Raw genomic sequence first — 11848 nt, 5'->3', positions numbered from 1 at the left:
ACCTGTGTCTTATTAATCTTGGAATCTTCAGCATTTAGGGCAGTGCCTGACACAGGGTATCTGCTTAAATATTTAATGAATGAGAGACAAGATGAATATTTGTCAAACGTGGATGTAACACATGAGAAAGTTAACCTTTCCCCCCAAACTGAACATTCACTATTAGCCACATTAATTTTTGCAAAATTCCATGCACAATCATTTAATTATTTCAATTGAGGAAATAAGGAAATGAGACTCAATTAAAGAATTGTAGGTCTTCAAGCAATTGATACAGATTGGAATTGGTTATGACTAGATTATCAAAATTTGTGAGTTAGTAAAAATGAGAAATGTTTATGGATGAAAACTTGTTCACAATATATTATAACAATGATATTGTGTGATTTACCTCAACTATATTATGTGGACAGAAATTATTTTTAGTTCTGAGGGTTATCCATTAGGGTCAAAATCTCTGTTGCTGCTGGGTGTTAATTAATTTTCTGGGAAAATAACTCAGTTTAGTCTATTTGGATTTTTGTTGCCTAATTTGTAAATAGTCACGTGAACCACGGGTCACAAAAGCTAATGGCTATAGGGGCCAGGCAAGTAGCAGAGTGAACAAAGGCGACTGGTATAATAAACCAGGACGTTGGAAAGACCTGTGAACGAGAATCGTGCCTAACGTATCTCAAAGTGACAGCCCTAACTTTGATTCAACAGATTGCTGACAGGCAGAAACTTGGGGCCAGTTTCTAAATTTTTTTATGAGAAGCCAAATATCTCAGTTTTTATGGAAACTTATCTACTGATGGGCACTTGAGCTATTTCCAGATCTTGGCTATTGTCAATAATGCTGCAATGAACATAGGGGTGTTTTTTTCAAATTAGTGTTTATTTATATAAAACACATAGACATTGACAAGTGTGGTGATTGACAGGGGGAAAGGGGGTGAGGTCTAGTTGGAGGTCTGACAAAGTTGGGGGGAAATGGGGATGGGAAGAGACTTTGCTTGGGATGATGGGCACACAGTGCAGTGTGCAGATGGTATTTTATTGAGTTGTACCCTTGAAACCTGTATGGTTTTTGTGTACCAATGTCAACCCAATAAATTTACTTTAAAAATTGATGCTGTATGGGTGAATCCTCTTCCAGCAATGACAGCCTAGGTTGTTTTGAACTAACAGAGAGGCTAGAGAAGCTGGACTAGTATTAAAATTTTTTTTTTAAATGTAAAATCATGCAAAGCCAGCAAAGCTGTGAAGAATTGTGAGGTCAAGATCTGGGAGAGGATGAAAGTCCCTAGGGCTGAACCTGGTATTTGGGTCCACTTTTCTCCTAAAGGTGATGGCTGATTCTGAAGGCTGTCACCCAGAGGATGAAAACTGAGTGAGCTTTGGACAGACTCATGGAGGTGGGATACCAAAAATTGGATCTGAGTGTTTGCCAAGGCGTAAGGCAGTCAGTTTGGCCATGGAAGGGTTATACTGAGCAGTAACAGTGAACTAGAAATAGACCAATTCTCACAGGCCTGAAACCCAACAGCAGATGATCTCCATTTTCTGAGTCAGTTAAGGCATTTAGGGGTTATAGTGCCCCTAACCTAGCTGCCTGATCAAAGTCTACCTACATTCTCTCTGGAGGAATATAGAATTACTAGAGGCCCAACACATGAAATTTATGCAAGAGTAGACCTTCCTTCCCCCAGCTGCCAGCACTGGGTTCCCTCTGGCACCCAGGACCTGGGCTTACCTTGCAGCCCTGGCTTCATCTAGAAGGTCGTCTGGTCTAATTAGCATATTATGCTTTTATTATTATAGACACAGTCTCTTGACAATTTTCATATAATGTCTGATGATCAATAATAATCAGGAAAGCAAGGAGATAGAAAGTAACCAAAGCTCAAAAGAAAAATAGATAAGAGAAACACTCACAGGTGATCCAGATAATGAAGTTTTCAGACACAGACTTAAAAACCACCACCACTTATATTTAAAAAATATCAAAGGCAAGATGGAAAATGTCGACAGAGAACTAGAAACAATAATTATCCAAAAGAAATTTACAGAATTAAAACTATCTGGGCCATTACAAACCCAATAACACACACATATACAGGATATCAGATTTTGAGCATTGCTCTAAACATTCTGAATGCAGGTGTAGCATAATGACACCAGTGCAATAAATTGAAGATTGCCCTCATTTATAGGATAGCATAAAGCATTTAGCAAAAGTAATGAATTCTTACTTTGTGGTCCACAAAGGATAGCAAAGATTATAGATATCAAAAAAAGTTGAGAGAATTGATGAGGTTCAATTAGCTTCAACAATGAGTTGGACCTTCAGTAACTCTTACAAGTATGAATTAACCAATCAAGACCTCCAATCTAAAAATCATACATGAAAAATTTTGATAGGGAAATGCTGATAGTATAGTAGGTCTACAGAATCAAATACATCCAGGTTTGAAACCTGGGTCTGCTTTTAGTGGGTCGGTGAGTTTGGACCAATTACCAAACTCTCTGAACATCAGAGAGTTCAAAAATATGGCTAATTGATTTGTTGAAGGTGTTAAAATTAGAAAATGGCACATAAAATTCCTGAGCCCAGTAGATCCATAGAGTAGGCATGGTAGTTCACTCATAGAGTTGTTGGCACAGAGAGGGTTTCCACCCAGTGTTCTTTCCTCTGTGTAGCACCTAGAGCCCTTTGCACCCTGGTGCCTCCAATCACATGCATTTCTTCATCCTATCCTCTTATTCGTTCCTCTTACTTTATCTTGAGAGAGAGACAGTCTATTTCATGTAATTAATTACCACCATCTGGTATTAATATATTTTAATGTGTTATCTGGCATATATTTACATATATATATGATAGTGAGTATACTTTAAAATAGCATTGATTTAAATTTATTCTGAAAGGATAAAAAATGACCTTTTTACTTTTCTCACAATATGTCCAGCATAAAATATCAGTCTGAATTGTCTGTTCAAACTGAAAAGAGAGCGGGTTATAGCTTCATAATTGTGTGGCTGATGGCCTCCCTTGTGATAAGCAAGACGGCTTAGCAGAGTCCTCAGTCCTCAGCAAGACCCCCAACTGCTCCAGTCAATGCACAGAATGCTGGCAGAGGAAACACTTTTAAATTCATTATCTGAAACCTTTAGTTTTTGATCATTTTTACACCTTCTTCTTCTAAGTGTAAATTCCTACTATACCTCACCATATTGAAAGACAAATATCATGAGTTATGCAAGGTTCAAAAATATAATGTCTATATTCCAAATTATTTTTAAATACCCACAATAGGGGAAATGCTATTTGATAAGAGACTTTCAGTAAACTAAAGAAACATATTAGAGAACAATTTTTATATAAAAAATACATTATATGAGCACTTTTTATTTTCAGTATATGTACTTTAACCATTAGTACTTAGGAGAATTTTAATGTGTTCTTTCTTTTATATGAAAAAGATATTGAACCTTTCTTCTTTATTTAAAACTATGTAAACATTTTGTATATGATCTCTTTTTATGTGTTTTTGGCCTCAATTTTAACCTCTCCTTATTATAAAGATGGTTTTCCTACAGATTAACATAAAAAATGGCCATATTCTTAAAGAATGGAGTTTGTATTATTTTCTGCACTAAGATAACAGTTTCTCTTACAACATGCTTTCTAAAGGTCAGGGTAAATTCTGTTGAACAATGAAATTTTTTGTTAAGCAAACAAACTATATACAGGATGTCCCCCAAAATGCAGACACACTTTAATAGCTGATAGCTCTAGATTCTATTACATTTTGAAAATGAAATGTATTTTTAATAAACACTGTATATACACTGTGTATACATTTTTGGGGACACCCTAAATACATATAAATAAATTCAGAAGAAAAATATTCTTTTACTACCTCTTGCTAGTTCCTTATTGGAAATAAACTGTAATTCCGTAAGTATGCACTTGACCATTTATGAAAACCAGGCGCTGGGGGAGTCAGTGAGTGTGACAGTCCTTGCACTCACGGGCTCTTGGGGCCAGGTGCCCTGGGCCCTTCCAGTGAGCCGAGGGTGTTGGAGGCAGCATTCTCCCAGGTTACTTTGTGTTTTTCTTTTCTTCCTCTCCTCCTCCTCCTTCCCCTCCTCCTCCTTTTTTAACAAACTTTCATTTTTAGAATAGTTTTATATTTACAGAGTCATTGGCAACAGAACAGAGATATTCCATATACTGCACACCCAGCTTCCCCTGTTATTCATTTCTTACCTTGGTATAGTACAGTGATGGCGAACCTATGACACGCGTGTCAGAGGTGACACACGAACTCATTTTTTTGGTTGATATTTCTTTGTTAAATGGCATTTAAATATATAAAATAAATATCAAAAATATACCAGTGATGGCGAACCTTTTTAGCTCAGTGTGTCAGCATTTTGAAAAACCCTAACTTAACTCTGGTGCCATGTCACATATAGAAATTTTTTGATCTTAGCAACCACAGTAAAACAAAGACTTATATTTTTGATATTTATTTTATATATTTAAATGCCATTTAACAAAGAAAAATTAACCAAAAAAATGAGTTCGCGTGTCACCTCTGACATGCGTGTCATAGGTTCGCCATCACTGGTATATACAATTAAAATTAATGAACCAATCCTGATGCATTGTTCTTAACTAAAGTCAACACTTTAGCCAGATTCCTTTAGCTTTCACCTAAAGCCCTTCAATATTTTAGAATCCCATTCAGAATCCCACATTACATGTAGTTGCCATGTCTCCTTAAGATTCCTCTGACAGAGAGAACCAAGATGGCGGCATAGGTTAACGCCGGAGTTTGCTGCTTTGAACAACTACTTCAAAAGTGAAACCAAAAAACGGAAGGGACATCACCCAGAACCACAGGAACGCTGGCTGAGTGGAAGTCCTACAACTAGGAGGAAAGAGAAACGCACACGGACACTCAGAGGAGGCGCAGTGCTGAAGTCAAATTCTGAGGTGCGGAGTGCGCGGAGCGGGCTGGCGGCGGAGGGCACGGTTGTTGTTCTCAATCGGGAGGGAGTCGCAGACTCTGAGCTCCAGATACAGGCGAGTCTTTAGGGACCCAGACTCAAACGGGAGAAGCGGGACTGTCTGGCTTCGGTCAGAGCGAGTGCAGCTTTCTCTCCCAGCTTTGCAGCGGGTGCTGGGACTCAGAGAGGCAGAGCCCCTGGGGACAGGACTGAGAGCCGCCATAACTGCTCTCTCCGGCCCACCCTGTTGATCCTGTGCGACCTGCCCCGCCCAAGCCCTGCACAGAGGCATTTGCCGGATAGCCTCAGGCAAAGGCTAGATTAGCACCTCCCTAGAGGACAGAAGTTCTCTCACTGCTGACACAGCTGATTCTCATAGCCACTTGGCCTGGAGGTCAAACCCTCCCTGGAATTAGCTACAACAATCAAGATTTAACTATAAGACTGCGAACAAAGACCACTAGGGGGTGCACCAAGGAAGCATAACAAAATGCGGAGACAAAGAAACAGGACAAAATTGTCAAAGGAAGATATAGAGTTCAGAACCACACTTTTAAGGTCTCTCAAGAACTGTTTAGAAGCTGCCGATAAACTTAATGAGATCTACACGAAAACTAATAAGACCCTCGATCTTATATTGGGGAACCAACTAGAAATTAAGCACACACGGACTGAAACAACGAATATTATACAGACTCCAGACAGCAGACCAGAGGAGCGCAAGAATCAAGTCAATGATTTGAAATGCGAGGAAGCAAAAAACACCCAACCAGAGGGGCGGAATGAAAAAAGAATCCAAAAGTGCGAGGATAGTGTAAGGAGCCTCTGGGACAGCTTCAAGCGTACCAACATCAGAATTATAGGGGTGCCAGGAGATGAGGGAGAGCAAGATATTGAAAACCTATTTGAAGAAATAATGACAGAAAACTTCCCCCACCTGGTGAAAGAAATGGACTTACAGGTCCAAGAAGCGCGGAGAACCCCAAACAAAAGGAATCCAAAGAGGACCACACCAAGACACATCATAATTAAAATGCCAAGAGCAAAAGATAAAGAAAGAATCTTAAAAATAGCAAGAGAAAGAAACTCAGTTACCTACAAGGGAATACCCATACGATTGTCAGCTGATTTCTCAACAGAAACTTTGCAGGCCAGAAGGGAGTGGCAAGAAATATTCAAAGTGATGAATACCAAGAACCTACAACCAAGATTACTTTATCCAGCAAAGCTATCATTCAGAATTGAAGGTCAGATAAAGAGCTTCACAGATAAGGAAAAGCTAAAGGAGTTCATCACCACCAAACCAGGATTATATGAAATGCTGAAAGGTATCCTTTAAGAAGAGGAAGAGGAAGAAAAAGGTAAAAATACAAATTATGAACAACAAATATGCATCTATCAACAAGTGAATCTAAGAATCAAGTGAATAAATAATCTGATGAACAGAATGAACTGTTGATTATAATAGAATCAGGGACATAGAAAGGGAATGGACTGACTATTCTTGGGGGGGGAAGGGGTGTGGGAAATGTGGGAAGAGACTGGACAAAAATCGTGCACCTATTGATGAGGACAGTGGGTGGGGAGTGAGGGCGGAGGGTGGGGCGGGAACTGGGAGGAGGGGAGTTATGGGGGGGAAAAAAAAGAGGAACAAATGTAATAATCTGAACAATAAAGATTTAATTAAAAAAAAACTGGAAAAAAAAAAAAGATTCCTCTGACAGTTTCTCAGACTCACCTTGTTTTTAATGATCTTTGATAGTTTTGAGGAGTGGTTTGTTTTGCTTTAAAAAAAGACAAAAGGACTTGATCATAGGATGATAATTATACCTTGTGATTATTTGTGTAGTTGAGGCAGGACTCCCACCCACTAGATAGCCCTGTGGTGAGGGCTGGGCAGTTTCTTCCGTCAGACCTCTGAGCCCTTCAACAGTGCCCTCCTAGGCTCTTCTCTCGGCTGCTCAGGGCACCTCCAGGCAGCAGCTGTATTTCAGACCACTTTCCTGACTCTGGGCAGTGAGGTTTGGCCTCTCCAGCCCTTTTCTGGTCTACCTCATTTTGATTCTAAATATTTCTTTATGCCTAAAGTTCTAATCAACTCCTTGTAACTAGCAATGAAGTCCAAATTTTTATCAGTAGATCTTGTGCCTCCTTCCTCAAGGGCAGTGAGAACTTAGTCAAAACCACAACTGCCTGGTCTCTGCTTCCTGGAGTGCAAGGAGAGGAGTTGTTTGCATTCCATCCTTCTTCCAGAAAAAAAGAAAAAGAAAAAAAAAAAAGACAAAACAGTTGAGTTTACATTTAGAAATAGATTAAATGTTCATATTCCACTAGACATCGTCACAAAAGCAGAATTGGCCTTGTTAACAGAGGGGGACACAAAATGCTGGAAGAGCACAAAGAAGGGGGAAACTAAACCTATTGCTTAAGAAAAGGAAGAGGGGCAAGAAAGAGACCAGCAGAGACTAGCAAGCTTCTCATAGGTAATGTCTGACCTGTGTCTTCAATAATGTGCGATGGGTAGTGCCAGCATCTCCGACAGAAGTAATGAACTAAGCAAAGACATGGGGGCATGACATAGCATAATGTTTAAGGAACTGCAAGTCATTCTGAACTGGTGCAGAGGGAATACGAGGGGGTTGTGGACTGAGAATGGAAAGGTAAGTAGAAATCCATCAGATGGGGAATGTTGTTGGATGCTGTGCGGTTAGATCACCTTGCTGGCAGAGCAGTAGGGTTTAAGATCTAAACCAGAAAGTCTAGGTCCTAGGATAAGAAGGTCAGGAGTTCATGCACTCAAGGAAGATGTCTATCATCCCAAATGGACCATTCGGTAAAATGGTAAAAGAGCACATTTAAATCTTGACTTTAAGTGTTCCTGGCTTGCTGAGCCTGTGGGTTAACTAGGAGTTGGCAATGTAAGATTTAAGACTCGTTTTTTTTGAGACCTTAAAACATTGGCTGCGTGGACTGAGATGCTCCTTGGACAAAGAGAAGTCCAGGAGGCTATTTGCCCTCTAGTGGCAACCACAAAGCATTTTCTGCTTTGCTAGAAATAGGACTAGAATGTACAGTACAGAATAGATCAACTCAGGAAGTTAGGGCTCACTATAGCATACTTTTTGAGCTATTTGAATTAGTACCTAGACTTGAATTAGTACCTAGACTTGAATATCTAGCTTAACACACAAATTTAATGTGAATTAGTTAAAACAGAAAAAAGGTAATGTTTAACAATACAAATCTATCATACAAAATACTAGGTTATTATCACTCTCATTGAAATTACATACTACAGCTTTTAAAAATTATGCTTAATAGATAGAAATGTCGCATTGTATTATAAATTATATCTTTAAAATTTTAAGTATAGTATTTAATTATTATTAATGTACAATATAGGAAAATATTTGGAGATAGAGGGATAAGTTTTAGGCTCTCTGATCTGTTCATTTAGATTTACACTTGCCATCTAAAGAACTTGGCTACACAATGTAGCATTATAGAGTTTCCAGTTCATTTCTTTTTCTTTTCCATATAAATGGTTTATATCCTATTGATGAATCAGTTTTTAATTTTTAAAATGTTCAGTCTTCTGAGAAGAAATGTTTTCTCCTGCCTTTGCTAAAGGCATTTTACAGAAACATATCATTATTTATTTATAAGGGTAAGTCTCCAGAATAAGGTAACATTACCACTGGCCTACTATTGCCTGTACACACATCAATGCATTCATAATTGATGGGATAGTCTACACTAGTGTTGCAGCTAGAACAAACTTGAAGTCAGATCTCCGAGAGAGCAAATGTCATTATATTTATTAAGAAATAAATAAGGGCACATGTTTTAAATTATCTAAAGGAGACTTATATATCAGATGGCTGGGGGGAAGAGAATGAGGTGTGGGAAAGAGGAGAGAAAGCAAAATAAGGAAAACTAGTCCAGAAGGATATTTTGAATCATGCCTTGCGAAGAAAGTGGGTTTTGTTTTCTTTCTGACTTGTCTCTCTTGTTGGGGCAGGTTAATGATTGACCAGGATGTAGCCTTTCTTCCCCGCTGGCAGTTGGGCCATCAAAGAAACTGAAAGTCTTTGAGAAACAATGGGAGTAAATTGCTTTAGGAAATTCTGATCTGATGAACATCAAACAGGCAGGTGAGGTTCCCTGGAATGCTTCTGCACAGGTTTCCTTCTCTGGGAAGTGAAAGTATCTCACTAGAGGGTTCTACATCCAACGGATGATGAATGATGAGGATGTAGAGTGATTGACATAGAAATTCACTCCATGTGGCTAAGGGGAGGGAGAGGGTTACAAATTGCATAGTATAATGCCATTTTTATACAAAAATATGTATTTGTGGATAGAAAGCAATCTGGATTTGCTCTAAATTCTAATAGGAATTTTCTCAGGTTAGTGGAATTGTGGATAATCTTAGCCCTTGCCAACCCTTTTCCAGTTACCTATGTTTTTAAAAATAATTTTTAAAAAAGGATACAAATGTTTTCTTAGAAAAGATAGCTATATTGTAGGTAGCTAATACATTTATGTATGTATATATGATTGATTTGAGTTTTAAACTTAACATCATGCTAGAGCTAAAAAAAAATCAATGCTAGTCTGACTTTAGAGTGGTATAAACTTTTTGAATGTGTTAAAGTAAACAAACAAAAATATTGATTTATTTTATCCTACAATTTCAAAAGCCTCTATAGGGTTTAAAGTGGACATACTGTTTAAATAAGGATTAAAGACATATATCAAACTCAGATAAAATATTTACAATATACAGGACCAATTAAAAATGTTTAGCACGGCACCTGAAACAAGGTAGGGGGTTTAATAAATATAAGCCATTATTATTTATATTAATAAATATAATCTATTTTATTAAATATCTGTAAGGAGAACAAAAATTACTCAAAACTGGACAATCAAAATGAACTAACAAGTTCCTGATCATGCAATAGCTAATAAACACATGGAATCAAGTACAAACCAATAGTTATAGACATGCATGTTAAAATTATACATGTATATACAATTTATGAATATATATGCCATTCATTACCTAGCACATGAACAAAAATTATTAAAAAAAGAAAAAAGATAGTTTTCAGTACTGGCAAGTTTTCAGATAAATGGATACGTATAGGATATGCAAGTGAGAAAATGAATCAGTACAAGCTTTGTAGATGGTCATTGGTCAGTAAATATAAAAATGTTAATACAGGGTGTTCCAAACATGTATACATACTGTAACACCTGATAGCTCAATTTGAAAATGAAATGTATTTTAATAAACACTGCCTTTATAATTATTCCAAGTGTGTGTATACATTTTTTAGACCCAATATTTGTATCTTTCAACCCCACAATCCCATGCCTAGAAATTTATCTTAAAGAAACAGCCAGGAATACTAACATATACTCTTTAAAGACCCAGTAATTTCACATGTAGGGATTTAGCCTACAAATAAACTCTCACGTGTGTAAAATGACACAGTAGTGGGGTTATTTTGCCAGGTTTGTAATAAGAGATTGGAAGCAACCTAGGTCACCATCACTAGATACTGTGGAAGAATAACAAAGTGAAAAGGAATATGGCTATATAGGGGGAATATTTTAAAATTTAAAAATATATGAAATAGTGTACAAATGGGGAAAATAGGAATTTATTTCTATTTGTTTGTATAGTATTTATTTAAAAAATGCTCTGAAAGGGTACCCAAGAAATTCATAGCAGTGACTTCTGTAAGGTGTGTGTGGATTAGGCAGCTATAGGACAAGAATAAGAGGAAGAATATTCTCTTTTATTTAATTTTTGAACACGTGAATACATTATTTTTTAACTAAATAAGTGAATTGGATTTGAAAAAATAGTCACAAAATGAAGCTATTAGTGTATGTTAGTGTATAAGCCAAGTACCTCTTATTTTATTGATTTTTAAATTTTATTCTGATCCATGCATCCTTTATTCCATGACCAATTGCTGAGCCGCATCCAAACCACAGTATCCGAAGTACCTTTTAAAAGTCCAAACTGAATAAATACAATACCTGAAATTAACTGTGCTTATCTTTCCTCTTTGAGGACAGGAAAAATCCTTTTCTTCTCTTGGCATCCTCACATGAAAAAATACCTGACACATAATAGATAATTCAATTAATTTTAGAGAAATTAATAAATCAATAAAGGTTTAAAAGTTGTTAGTCACCAAGGAAAATGTTACAAGGAATTCTCACTTCTAGGAGATTTATTTTCAACAAAAAGTAAAAACATTTTTGGTAGAAGACTGAAAATACAAGTTCCAAGGGTCCAAATAGCTATTGTAAAGTACTTACCTCTTTTATCAGCTCTGATCCTAAAGAGGCTGTTCATATAGATTATTAAAGCTAAAATAAAATCCCCCACGATGGTACCACATAGGTTCATAAACCACGTTTATCATTTCCATTCAATAATGAGACAAATCTTTTTTCCTTTTCTTGCCAATGAGGGATATTAGGATATGTTCACAACTCAGCCAGGACAGTTAATGAGGGATGGAGGACAATGAGCTTAGAATATGTCTATACACCATCAAAATCCCCCACAAAGCATACCACGTACTAAAAATGATCTAGTGCTAGTGTAATAGTTAACACTAGGGGAAGTGTTCGGGGGCAGAAATGCAGTCTATGGAATGAGCAGGTGACTATATATTAGATTAGTGATTCTCAACACTGGCTGCACATTATAATCAACTGGGGAGCTTTTAAAAATACTGATGCCAGGGCTGCACTCCCAGAGAGTCTGATTAAATTTGTGTGGAGCACAGCCATTCCTTTTTTTTTTTAAGCACCTGAG

Source organism: Myotis daubentonii, chromosome 3 (assembly GCF_963259705.1).
Source record: "Myotis daubentonii chromosome 3, mMyoDau2.1, whole genome shotgun sequence".
In the NCBI taxonomy this organism is placed as follows: Eukaryota; Metazoa; Chordata; class Mammalia; order Chiroptera; family Vespertilionidae; genus Myotis; species Myotis daubentonii.
The sequence above is the reverse complement of the archived record's forward strand: the minus strand, read 5'-3'. Positions refer to the sequence as shown.